Below are 13441 nucleotides of genomic sequence, written 5' to 3'. Positions count from 1 at the left end.
TTGTATTTTTCAAATATCGCAGGTTACTGAATTTTTCGATAAACATAAGGAGAAGGATATATGAAAATATAGTATTGAAACGTTGAAACAATAAAATTGTTTCATACCAACACCGTCATGTTTGATAACATAGTAATAGCATAGTGGGTTAGAGCTAAGCATCGTAACTACATTTTGTCTCTGATATTTGCATACAATATTACTTTTATCATAAGCGATAACTGTCCGAGTTTTGATTTATTTTGTAAGCCAAGACCGTCATTCGTATATTTATTTGAACAGAAGCTCGCCTGTTAAGCTCGGAACAGATTTTGTTTGATCGCATAACGTCGGGCTCTCAAAACAAAAGCCGCGTGTCACACATATGTCATGCCGCTAGCGAACGTGTTAAGCGCTTTATCGTGCATTTAGTACTTTACGTTGCCACTGAAATATTAAAAACTACTATAAATTTCACGAGCACTACTGTTTCTTTAATTTACTCTGTTAAGTTTTGAACGAAATCCAGGAACATATGGTTATATGGTAAACGTGTTCAGAAATTGAGTAATGATGAAACAGCGTTTGCGTAAAGGCCGCAGGATCGCCGCGTAACACGGTAAACAAGTATAATTGATTTACAACGGGCTGTTTGATACCGGAGAGGTTTTTCGATAAGATAATCGTCCCACTATCGTTAGTATTTTATGTTCATCTTCCCCATAGTATTCTCCGTCGGCATATCCGTTTATTATTTATATAACGAATTTACTATATATTTACTTTGATGCTTCATTACGCGATAAAACACAATCACACACTTCATCGGGTGTATTTAACGATAATTGAAATTATTAACTCTTGAAGGATTTGTTTAAATTTTAATTGTATATAAGTAAGACAGTCTCGTTAGGCGTTAGAACGAAAGTAATGCAACGCGTAATGTCGGACTATGATTTATAAAAGATATTTAATATTAATTCTTCTCATCAAGGATTATATTAACCCAACGTTTCAATTTCGATCTTTCAGTTTCTCGGGTCTTCAGATTTTCAAAATTTTCCAATTGTCAAATTTTCAATATCCATTACGCGTTGTTTCGTTCCTTGATCCTTAACGAGTCCCCGTTCGACTTTCACGATATATCGGCCTGTTCTAACGGAATTATTTCCTAACATACGGACGCAGGTCGGCAGACGCACGTGGAAAACACGGGTATTTCCGTTGGTGTAAACCGAACGCATCGCTATCCTAATCTTAGAATATCGTTCAGCGCGTGGCCTCGTCTTTGCGAAAAGCTCGTGAGCGCGAGCGCATATCGTCGACCACGGCATTTCAAAAAGAGCAACATTCGAATTGGCGACGATCTCTCGAGGCGCGCGAAACTGCTTTACCGTTTCTCTCTTCCTCCACGATGTCGTCTTTGTTAGTCTTTTTCATCTTCGTCATTACTGTTCGTCTTTGTCTATACCGTGCACGAGTGCTTATGTCGAAACGAGCAACAGTATATAAGCAATTATCGTGCGAAATATAAAAAATAGATAAAATATTCCAAGTACAGTACTCGTTAGAATATTTGCGAGATAGGTGAAACAAATCTTTACATACGTAGCATTTTTCTGTTCGTGCTCGTAAGAATATTTTGCATGGATAGTCACAGCCTACTAACACTTGATTCTTTCTTGACTAAAATAGTAAAAATGAATAGTATTAAAGTTTGTTATCTAGACAAAAACTGATTATACGGATATACTTCATTATTTTCGACATACTAGTTTTTAATCTAATTATCTGTATTCGTAGCTTAAACATATATTAATTTGATTTTGTTATTTATATTTATTCATTTTAATATGAATTTATTATTTATATTCGTTCGTTTTAGTTTTAATTTACTTTTACTTATTTATTTGTTCAGTTTCAATAATGATATTAAAACTGAATAGGTGATAATTTTGATCTATTATAAAATTCAAAATTTAAATCGAGATTAAATACTATTTTATATTAATTCATATCGATTGAATAGATTATAAATTATACAATTTAAATTTATAAATTAATATTTAAATTTGCCGATAATAAACGAAATCAATAGTTTTTTTAATTCTTTAGTTTATGTTAGTTGCTGTAGATTTTTGCACGATAGTGTACTTACCTAGTGCGATCGCTCTCGAAACAACAGCTTAGACGCTCGCAGCCCGAGACAGCGTAGTAGTGTAGTGTAACGCGCTACTTTAGGGTCAACGCATTGCCAAGGTGGCGGCCATGTGGCACGTTCTGGCGCATGGCAAAGCGCTTGCGTGCACACTCGACCCGGCTTATCCTTGATTGGCCGCCTCTACGTGCATACATCGCATCAGCGCAGCGTGCTACAGTTCTGCACTCACCGCTATTATTAATCCCATTAAGGGGCCACGGGCTATCCCAAAATCGACGAATTCAACCGTTGCTTCCCTTTTTTTCCATTTCTTCCTGCTTTATTTGTTGCTTTCGTTCGTTCTTTCATGTTGTTTCTTGCTTTTGTTTGCGGATTCGGTAACTCGAAACGGAATAGCGATCGCTCCGAGTGAACTGGTTCGTTTACGAGAGTGGTCGATTTGTAGAGCAACGCGTTCCGAGCTTTCTCTTTTCGCAGTTTTGTTAGCCGGTGTTGCTCGTGAATTGTTTAACCTGTTGCCTTGCTGTTCTTTCGAGAACGTATTTTGGGATTAACGCTGCAACCGCTGATCCATACTTTCTAACTAAACGCTGTGTGCACGTGATTCTAATTCAAGTAGATCCGAATTGTGTGATCAGAGTAACAATTAAATTCGATTTCACCAAAAACTTGTACGTTCTTAGCATTTGCGTTCTGTTTATGTACAATTAGTCCGAACCTCGTCGCTCTAACGTGTTTGGTATTTTTAATATTAAAAGAGTCGTTCGTAGTCGATTAAAAGCTTTTTCTCTGTGAGAGCAACAGCGAATTCTACTGAGAAAATTAAGCTGTCAAAAATATATGAGAAAACGTTAGAGCTATCTTATCGAGGGAAAGCTATCCCATAGTTAGTTTCAATAGAGTTCATTTTTCAGGTTTCGTTGGAAAACGAACGAGAAGCAGATTGGAAACAATTTATATTTCTGCTTACACTTTGGTCAGTCGACGGTAAGGATTAATTCAACCTCTGCTGACGCCACTTGGAATACTGCCGACTCGACATATGTCTGTTGCAAAATAGTATTAACCAATTTCGCGTTTCCTCTTGAACGCTGCAAATTCATTTCGACCACCGTAATATCCCACGCGGTTAATAAATATCATCTTTCGTACAAAGTTTGATATCTGTTACTCGCCAAAAAGATATTTCACAAATACCGCAAAGATATCAATATAAAGTAAAATATAAAGAGCGGTATCCAACGAGGGACAGGATTGGGAGCATCGAGGCTGTGATTTAAGTAGAACGAATCAACTGATGTGATACAATTCGCACATTTTCGTCATCGATCTCGAACATCCTCGTTATCCCTTTGGCGAAGGCTGGTTGAATGTAAATAACGGCCTTATTTGATTTACGACATTTTAATTGATGCACACGCTTCTTGTTTAATGGTTTGAATTTTTCTTAACATCTCTTTTTCTGTATGTCAAATTAATCAAAGTATCTCGTTTAGAAGGAGTGAGGGTCAAAATAGATCAGAATTTATGTCATATTAGGATCGTCTTTTATTATAGATGTTTCCAGGCATCGCGAAAATTTGTAAGGTCTTGGAATCTTACTTTCATAATGCGCGTTTCACACGCATACATTCATATACACTGTCTCTAACTATTTGCGGTTGGTTAATGGAAGGAATGCAGGTTTGGTTGATTTACGCTGTACTAAGACCACCTTCCGGGTCACAACCTTAAAATAGTCGGAATGATTGTATCTACAAATCGGTCATTTACATTTAAAGATCAGAAGCGCAGCTAGCAGATTATATCTCGTAGCCAATTTTCCAATCACGCGTAATACTCGCAATCATCCTTATTATTCGATTTTCATTCACTCTCGCGCTCCACGAGATTCCAGAGTATACCAGAATGCATCTTCGCGAAGCATTAAACATGCCTATGTACTAATAGATAATTGCGATCTCTACCAACTATTTATATACTTGCATCAAATCTCTTGTAGCTTTTATACACACTTTTAGATTGGTTTGAAATCTTACCGATAGGTATACAATCATCATAGCAGGCTTCCATTACAACGATAATGAAAACTCAAGATGCTTCGTACAACATATATTGTAAATTGGGCCAGTCGCGGAGAGACGCGTTCGCGAGGAGGCGCGTCAACGGGAGTCGTAAATTCCCGTTACGATTGTATCAATCGACACCACGAGCAGGTCGATCCCAGTATTTCTTTTGGGATAATAGGGGTAGTTCAGTTGGAATAAAACTGTAGTCTACAGTTTTGTTAATATATATATATATTTATTTCTAATTTGCACGGATACACACTCTCATACACAAGCGAAGTCGGTGAATTTGATTACTTAGACGGAACGTAGAGTTGCTATGATGCCCGATTGTCGTACGAACAGTTGACTTGACTGTCGTGAGGGCTTGAAGAGCCAAAGGAACCCGCGAGATGTGTGGCACAGACTGGCCTAGACTCGACTCACAGTTCGTTCTTTCGCCATCTCAGGACTGGGAGACTTTCTATCGTCTTAGGTAATAGATGATATTGTTTTTTGGGATGAAGTCCCTTTTTTCTTTGTATACACATCCGCTCTTTCCGTATGGCAGATACCTATTTTATTCGTGATTGTTACCAGCACGTAATAATTTCCAGGCAGTGGTGAATAGCCCGCTGTAAACGTAAAGTACTTTTTGGGACTCTACGTCCCGTAATTTTAGTGCAGACCAATTGACCCATCTATATACGTTAGACATTAAACTATCGTTAGAGTATATGGTGAGTCTTTGGGTCTGTAGAAGGTCAGAATAACGGTATGAGGGCCGTTGACAGTCAGGTAATAAGGGCTGACTTGTTGGCCGCTTCATACGGCGTAACATATATAATATATTCATGAAAGATGTATACATTTGCTCGAACTCTTTCACGAGTCACTGTATACATATCTCTACCTCTCGCACATCTATTTATGTACATATTCATTACGTTCTTCACTCCTTACACCGCCCCAAAGTAAGCGTTTTCCAAGTATCTCCTTGGACAGCGATAATATCGCTATAACGCGCATTGGTAACGCGTCTCTTAATCACGCGAGATCGCATCGTAAACGTAAACGCGTAGATGCTATAACATCCAGCTGATCGAAGCTCGCTTCACGTCGATCGTAAAATATAAGTTACACGAAGGGTGGCTCCATAAATTGATTAATTGGACAGGAGCTTTCAGCCATTCTCGATTCGATCGATTTATCGACTGCACGCCGGTACAGTTCTCCGTTTCACGGCACCCTGAAACTTTATCGGCCTTAAAAACGAAATTCTCCATCTCCCTTTCTTTCTCTTTTTCCTCCTTTCTCCGATCTACTTCCGCTGGTAACTTCCGCGACGTTTAACCTGTATATATCCTTCGCGGTGTTTATTGGCGGTCATATACACGTTCTTTGACAGAGGGAGATACAGAGGGAGATAGATAGATAGATAGATAGATAGATAGATAGATAGATAGATAGATAGAGAGAGAGAGAGAGAGACAGATAGAGAAAGATAGATAGATAGATAGATAGATAGATAGATAGATAGATAGATAGATAGATAGAGAGAGAGAGAGAGAGACAGATAGAGAAAGATAGATAGATAGATAGATAGATAGATAGATAGATAGATAGATAGATAGATAGAGAGAGAGAGAGAGAGAGAGAGAGAGAGAGAGAGAGAGAGAGAGAGAAGGAACGAACCGTTGATGCACGTGGCTGCCGTCAACGTGACTTTCTAAAATCGTTAAGGGATAAATGTGCGTGCCGAATCGGGCATTGTGCACGATACGGCTGTCCGCGTACAGTTACTTAAGGCTCCCGGTGAAGGAAAGTCGAGAGAGCTCGATTTACTCTCTCAACTGCATTCTTAAACGTATTTCGGAGGAACGTATGGAAGCATTTCCAAACTCCGTGGATCCCCACGTTGATTTATCGGCGGTGGTTAAGCGAGAGAACCTGGTAACTGCTTGAGCGGTTTGAGTGCTCACTCCTGATGAAAATTGATCGTCTGGTTACTGATTTCGTTTATATAACGGGCGAGGATCCGTTACGTTGTAAAATGTAAAACTATGCAATGTAGAAACGAGTGTATTATACGACGAACATAATCATATTATTATGTTATGTTTGATATTATGCTGATTAATGGTAATTAAATAATGTTATTGTGGTTAAACTACGGATATTTATAAAAATGTGAATTGGCATAAATATTCACTGATTAGTGATGATATAGGGGGAAACCTCGTATCAGAAACCTGCGAAAAATATTTAATACGCGGTAGCTCACGGAAAGATCGAATTAAATCCGTTAAACAATATGGATAGAAAGATTATTTTTTCATATTTTATTTCCTTTGCTTTGACGGCCGTGATAAATTTCGATAAAAAGAATATTCGTTCTATACGACGAGAAATATCATTTGAGGTAAATTGATCGATTTTATCCTAAATGTCTATGACACAAATTCAATCCTTTTCACAATGTGTTGATTAAATGGAGTTTTCGAGCGTTTATTCATGTCGACGGAGCGACAAATTTTTAGTATTTTGTAAATTAAATGGACGATCTTCGCTCGTCAAGACAAACAGGACCAATTACCGCGAACGTTATTTCCATGGAATTTCCTGTTTATTTTTCGTCGACTTTATAAAGTTCATACTGCGCTTATATACGTTTATAATATTAAATACGACAAGAGGGGAAATTTTGAAAATGTCGATTGCCATTCCAACTTTTCCAAACGAATTGGATAATTCTGAATCGAAAACAATCTATATAGATTGTTCGTTTCTCGATCACCGTTAAATTCATATGTTCTCAATTAGATAAATTACGCACGAATTACAATAGGACGTATAAAAAAGATCTTCTCAACAAAGAAGATCCCTCATTCTGCAAATTGTGTAAAGTTGCGCTAACAATGATACACATTATCTTGCACTCCAGGAAGCATACCTTCTTAAGCACAAAAAATTAATAAAAGACGCAAGACCGTTGCAAGAATTGCTGCAATATTTAAGTCACAAATTACGTAGAAAATTGTAAAATTTGTTTTCTCTTTTTGTTGCTAATAATTTAAATAATACGGCGGTAAATACGAGCATAAATAACAAAATTAAAAAGAAATCCGTGATCTCTAAAACTTGTTGAGAATGATTCAAATTTGTGAAGAATTCGTTACGACAGAGATAAGTCTTGGTCAAAGCGCATCCAAAAGTCATATCTGATCTATGAAAGTTCGACCTACTTGATCCCAAATTCATAAGTTCCCATGCGACCGTTCTCGGAACCGAGAAATCCAGTAGGGATGACTCTAGATTTGTTAGACTTTGTATCGGTGATCCTAAACCAACGAAATTTCGCTTAAAAAAATCATAGCGCTATACATCCGGATTTGCGTCCCGTTACGTGGGATTGCACCGACAATAGTGGCGTGTGAAAGCGGTCGCCACAAGTCGAATTGTTATCTGTAGCTTGTACCTGCTGTCGTAATGGAGTACCCACGGTGCACGTGGTTCAGACGCTGGCGTATAAAAGGCGGCCGATTTAAAGTGGTCATTTAATTTTATCTTAAGATCGCTGGCTCGTACAACGGATTTCCCTTTACGAAGTAAAGTCTTTGTTGAAATTGGAGGCGTATTGCTTACGATTGTCCCACTTTTTCGACATAGTCGTGAGCGAGGTATTCATAGCTATTATTTGAATAGAATACAAAGCGTCGTATCGTTTCAAGTAATCAAGAATACATTTTAATATAATATACATTTCGTATCCAGAATAATTCCGTTTGTTACCTCTTGGTAACAAAGGAAAGAAGAAAAGAAATACTTGAACAAAAATACGAATGCTCGAGCATTTTTCGTCACGAATGACCCCGATATAAATAGCTAGCCTGTAAATCGTTGTGGTTCTCCCGCGATTGCATCCCACACCCATTATCATTATCATCATCTGCCGTCACTGTCATCAACCTGTTCGTATCGTAATAGTTCGTACCCAACATCGTTCCCATTACACTTTTTCTCCTCTTTATCCTTGCGAACGTAATCCCTCCGTTTGCTCTTTTCCCTGTGATCGTTTTGGCTTTCTTTGCGCGCGTCATTCCTCTTCCCTTTCAATTTCAATCGCTCGCTGCTTCTAGTCCTTCGATTCCATTTCCGCGTCTCCAATCAGCGATTTACCCAAGTGGAACGCGATATACCATCGCTTAATCATCTCTCGCTCTCTGTGTTTCCCTTTCTTCGTCGCTTCCTTTTTCCTTCCCTTACCGTTCGTCGTTTCTTCCTGCTTCATCCACTTTCTCCACGAGGTATCGTTCCATTTCGGTCTGATTTTTCCTTCTTCTTCCCCCGTTCCCCTCCTACAGTTTTCTCTCGAACACCAAGGACCCGACTAACTGGATGTTGCCTCCTTAGCCTCAGCTTCTGGCGCGGAACTTCCATTTAATTAACCGGCAGTTCGTGCCGCGATACTTCACTATCGTCTCTCGTCGCTTATCCTCCTTCATCTTCGAGTCGACGAGAAAGTTTGGGTTGGGGCTCTTTCTTTCTTTCTCTCTCTCTCTCTCTCTCTCTCCCTCCCTCCCTCTCTTACCGTATTTCCCCCTTCTTTCTATATCACTGATGTTCTTGGCAAACTCCGACGCTTATAGTTTGTTACTATGCGTGCACGTAAATCCGTTCTTGCGATACTTTATCCAACAGATACGCGCTGTTTACCGTGTATTCGCGAGATACGAGTTAGTCCTTCGAGAAATGTTGAGTTTATTATTCAGTTATTTGAAACGCTACTGCATTTTTAGGTAATGCATAATCTACTCGCACTTTGGCTAGGGAAGTTTGGTTAAAAGTAGCGTAGGATAATTTTTGTATCTTCGTAACGATTGAAATAATTATTATCATGTGATGATTTGTTCGATTTATTTAATTTGTATGCGGATAACAGAATAGAATCGTTATCTTATAAACAGCGGCATTGTTTTTTCCGATTGTCGTCGAAAGTACCAGCGTCGTTAATTCCAATCATACATACGTCAGAATGGTTTGAGATAACCTCGTTCTATCTCGTCGCACTAGTAGCTATCTTATAAGGTTAATAATAGCCGCCTCGTTTTCGAACTTAGACAATGCGACATCGATTTCCCAACTAATTCCGCGCGTCGATACTCTCCAAACGGTATTCCTGTATCATTATGCCAGAACTTTCGTTTGTGAAACTAAGCGTTTAAAGTTTCTAAAAGTTCGATCTTTGGAATATAAATTCATGCTATTTACGTGTTTGTGTTATTTACCCTCTCCAGAGATAAATTTATTACGATCAGAGGGAGACAAATATACTTTATTTTTTCAAGCGAAATAATATACCGATAGGACCAAGAATTAGATTTCGGATTAAATAATTTTGATTAATAACTAAACGCACATACATATTTGGAGCAATACTCTATCGACATTAAATAATCAAATCGAGTTAGTTAATATATTCAATGAATAATTTTCATCGTGTTAAACACGGTGAAAATTAATAAATCAAAATCATCCATTGTTCAACCTGTATTTAGTCGATCGAATACATCGCGAGATACTCCATAGGCCGTTTCGTAAAGCGATTAAAAATCTTTCGTCTCCGAAACTCTCGGCTCGTACTTGAAGGGTGAGGCGAATATCGAATTCCGTTTGACCCATCAACGCCAGGAGCGAAGGGGTATTAATGACTGACCTCGGTTGAATGGAGAAATAACGAGGAAACCAGGACGCATCGGCATCAGTAACCCCATAACGGGATGTATCGCTCTTTTTCACCCTTTTCTTTCTCTTGTGTCCTGTAAACCTATCATCATTAACCTTCAGTATACTTTCTTTGTGCTTTTTTCTCTTCCATTTCTTTTCTACGCTCTTTACGCCATATGCTTGACGCTTTTTACCGGATTATAATTTTATTTGACCTATAATTTTAATTTACCTCTTATCGTTCATCTTGTTGGATGAAATTATTTATTTAGAAACTACTTTATTTCGTAACAGTAAAATCCCACTATAGATGAAACAAAAAAATGAAAGAACATAAAACGCGTTGTGAAGCATTGATCGATTAAAGAAATTTTACATGCAAGTGTACGCATGGAATGTACTACCGACATATGTCGGAATAGGATATATCGATGTTCTTCAGGATCAATTAACCTTGGCTTCTATATGGCTCGCGTATGATTTTTTAAGTACATATAGAAAGGTTAGCTACGATAGACAATGTTGTACAAAACTCGTATTATGTTTGGTAACCGGAACTGTCCGATTGTTTGATATTTCTGGAGGTAACAGTTAGCACCGCGATACAGTAGGCATTGAAGTGTTTACATAGGTACCATCTAGGAACAGGTTACGGTGTTGGTACGAGTAATTTGAAGCCGATCTAGCGTTATAGATCCTCGACTAACCGACTATAATAGTCTGTAAACGTTATAATCGAGGATGATTAGTAACAAACTACTAAGTCTAATGCACACGATACTGCCTCACACGCACGATCCATATTCATATTCAACTTAGCATCACACTGAAGAACCAAACATTATCTTAATTCATTCGAATGTTTTTCTATGTTGCTACTTCAGCAACGCCAATCTTTGGATACATTCTGCGCGATCATAAATCAAAACGTTAAAGAGGGACAGTCATTGGTATAGTCACTTGTAGGATCGTTCCATAGAAACACCTATATCTCTTTAAATCTTGCATTGCAAAAATGATACATTGTACCCCGACGATGACGATAATACAGTAGACAGGCTGTTCGTAAAACACATATGGGATATTTATAGGATTAATTTCTATCTCCATAGGTGATGTCATTTTGTAGAAGTTTGCGAATCTGGGAGCAAAACACACGAAATATGAATATGATAGGGAAAAGGATTCGTCAACTGGTTCATTGATACCAGTATATTTCTAGCGTAAAACGAAATCCTCTATAACAACCCTGAAATGACGATTTTTGTACACGAGCTTTCTTCACCTTTTTGATGTTCTACAATCGAACCTATAATATGACCTACATACTATGTAACATGCTTGTATCTTGGTAGAAATGACAGCGTCGTGAATGATACACGGTTTCTCAAAGAGTCCCAGCTTACGAACGTTACGAGGAGTTCGTTGAGCCGTAAAATTTTCGAGGTTCCTCTCGGAACGCGATTTCAACTGCTGATTCGCGGAACACGGTGAAATTCCAATGCATCGTGCTCGATAAAACGTATTCGAGTAGTTCGGGCCGTAGAAAAATTCCTGGGGAAATCGGGATGGCACACGTTCATTCTCGAGAGAACCAGACTCTGAGAATAAAGGGGAACGTTCTTGCTGTAACCAGTCGCTGAAATAACGACGAGCAGTTGGCGCTCGCGCGTGTTAAGGTCCAAAAGTCGTCGGGCTGTTAACGGCTGCTCTTACGCAATTCTCTTCTTCCTCATTTTTCCATGGCGGCTGTTTTTCCTCGGCTGTTCGTGTCGGTTGGACAGACGAGCCCAGCGAGCGAGAACGCGGCTCTGGCTACGTTCAAACAGTGGATAAATATAGACCGACCACTGAGTACCTCACGGACGACGATGAACAGGCTCCCTGGTTGCGCGCATACTGTAATTATACGACAATTAGAAAGCAAGGACACACTTCGCACCAGCGTCGCCAACGACGCTAGCGTCGACGACTCGTTGCTAGACGCATCAAAGAGATGCGTCGTTCTCTCCTATAGGTAGCCTTTCTCTTCCCTTTGCTGCCTGTCTGAGTTGCAGTGTCCCCCTGTTCCGCGTCTACCTCTCGTACTCTGTGCGTGTCTCTTCGTTTCTCTTCTTCCGATTGTTTAACGAGCTTTCATGGAATTCAAGGAAAACCATTTACCAGCAAACAGTAGCGCTAATGTCATCAAAAGTAGCGGAGTGCGGCCTTTGCTACACGATAATGGTCGATGCTCGTAACTTTGATGACAGCCTGGTTAATGCAGTCGACACGATGACTTTGTTAAAAGATCGCGACCGCGACCCACTAAAAGTGCTAAAGCGTTTATTATACGTGTATCGATTCTCGTAGCGTATGAAAGGCAGGTCCAATAAATTTTCGACGAATTTCCTGCCGGAGTATGGAGATATTATAATTGGGAGACTTTCATGGTTTAATTAGCGTGTTGTAATTACGTCATAGGAACGAGTGGACCTGTTCTGGATACATAGAAGCCTAGTGGTATTTAATAATCGAATTGTATTAACTGGCTGATTTACAAGGAAAACGACAAACTCTTAAACTATTGCATATCTTAATAATTATATCTTTTCAACTACAAAACTCCGCTTATCGATTGTTATTGTTTCCATTTGCAATGATGTCATATTTACAATACACCTGTTTAATCATAAACTGGTATTAAAATAACTAAATCAACACGAGTGTACTTATCTTGCTTCTATCTTGTAATTTTCATTTGGAAAATTCGTTGCGTCAACGAAGAGGCTCTTTTCGTCGTCGCCGAGACAACTTTCTCTTCAAAATTTATCGTCTGTCGCAATGAATAGCAAAGAATAAAACGGAGTGGTGGAAAATTGAAACAGGTTTTCGGCATAATCGGGTAACTGGTCCCGTAGGAACGTGCAAGGTATTTGGAAATATGTATTAGGTTGTCCGAAAAGTTTCTTTCGTTGTATAAGGAAATAACAGACGCACAATGTTTTTTGTTTCATGTTAGTTTATTGAATTATGCACGAACATAATAATAGAAAATAACGAAATAGATCATACCTAATTCAATAAAATAATATAAATTAGAAATTGTTGTTCATCTATTATCACCTTATGAAACGAAAGAAACTTTTCGGATAACCTAATATTAAATATAGAAGTTGAATACGACGTTGCTAGTATTGTTAGTGGCGTTTCCAACGCAATACAGTCGTTTCTCGGAGGATCGTCGATTTATAGTTATTTTTACCGTTGCATCACGCAGCCGTGACGTTACGAATTTCGCGTAGCGTGCACACGATCGTGATTCATCAAGGCCGACATTGCACGGATTAATTTGTACCCTCGAACACGGATTCGTGCGTCTCACGACGTGTTTTAACATAACATACGTTCATCGAGGGAAATTAAGCGTCTGATTCGGAATTACTATTTAGCTACGTAAACTAGGAGAATGATACGCTTCGTCATAAACGTCGGGGATTTGAAACTACTCGAACTCTGTTTTTAGTCGACGTTCTGAATATGTAAT

The 13441-nt window shown here is 38.7% G+C and overlaps 1 protein-coding gene across 5 annotated transcripts in view; it reads left to right on the top strand.

Annotated features, from left to right (window-relative positions):
* LOC139991003 (uncharacterized) overlaps nt 1–13441 on the top strand; it is a 327915-nt gene that overhangs the window by 35317 nt on the left and 279157 nt on the right. The window contains exon 2 of one of the 5 annotated variants that reach the window (XM_072010762.1): nt 3055–3127. The exons of the other annotated variants lie outside the window; for them this stretch is intronic. The gene's annotated coding sequence lies outside the window, so the exon portion shown is untranslated. The remainder of the gene's footprint in view (nt 1–3054; nt 3128–13441) is intronic. 5 annotated transcript variants of the gene reach the window in all.

The sequence above is a fragment of the Bombus fervidus genome, chromosome 1 (assembly GCF_041682495.2).
Source record: "Bombus fervidus isolate BK054 chromosome 1, iyBomFerv1, whole genome shotgun sequence".
In the NCBI taxonomy this organism is placed as follows: Eukaryota; Metazoa; Arthropoda; class Insecta; order Hymenoptera; family Apidae; genus Bombus; species Bombus fervidus.
This window is presented reverse-complemented; position numbering and strand designations above follow the sequence as displayed.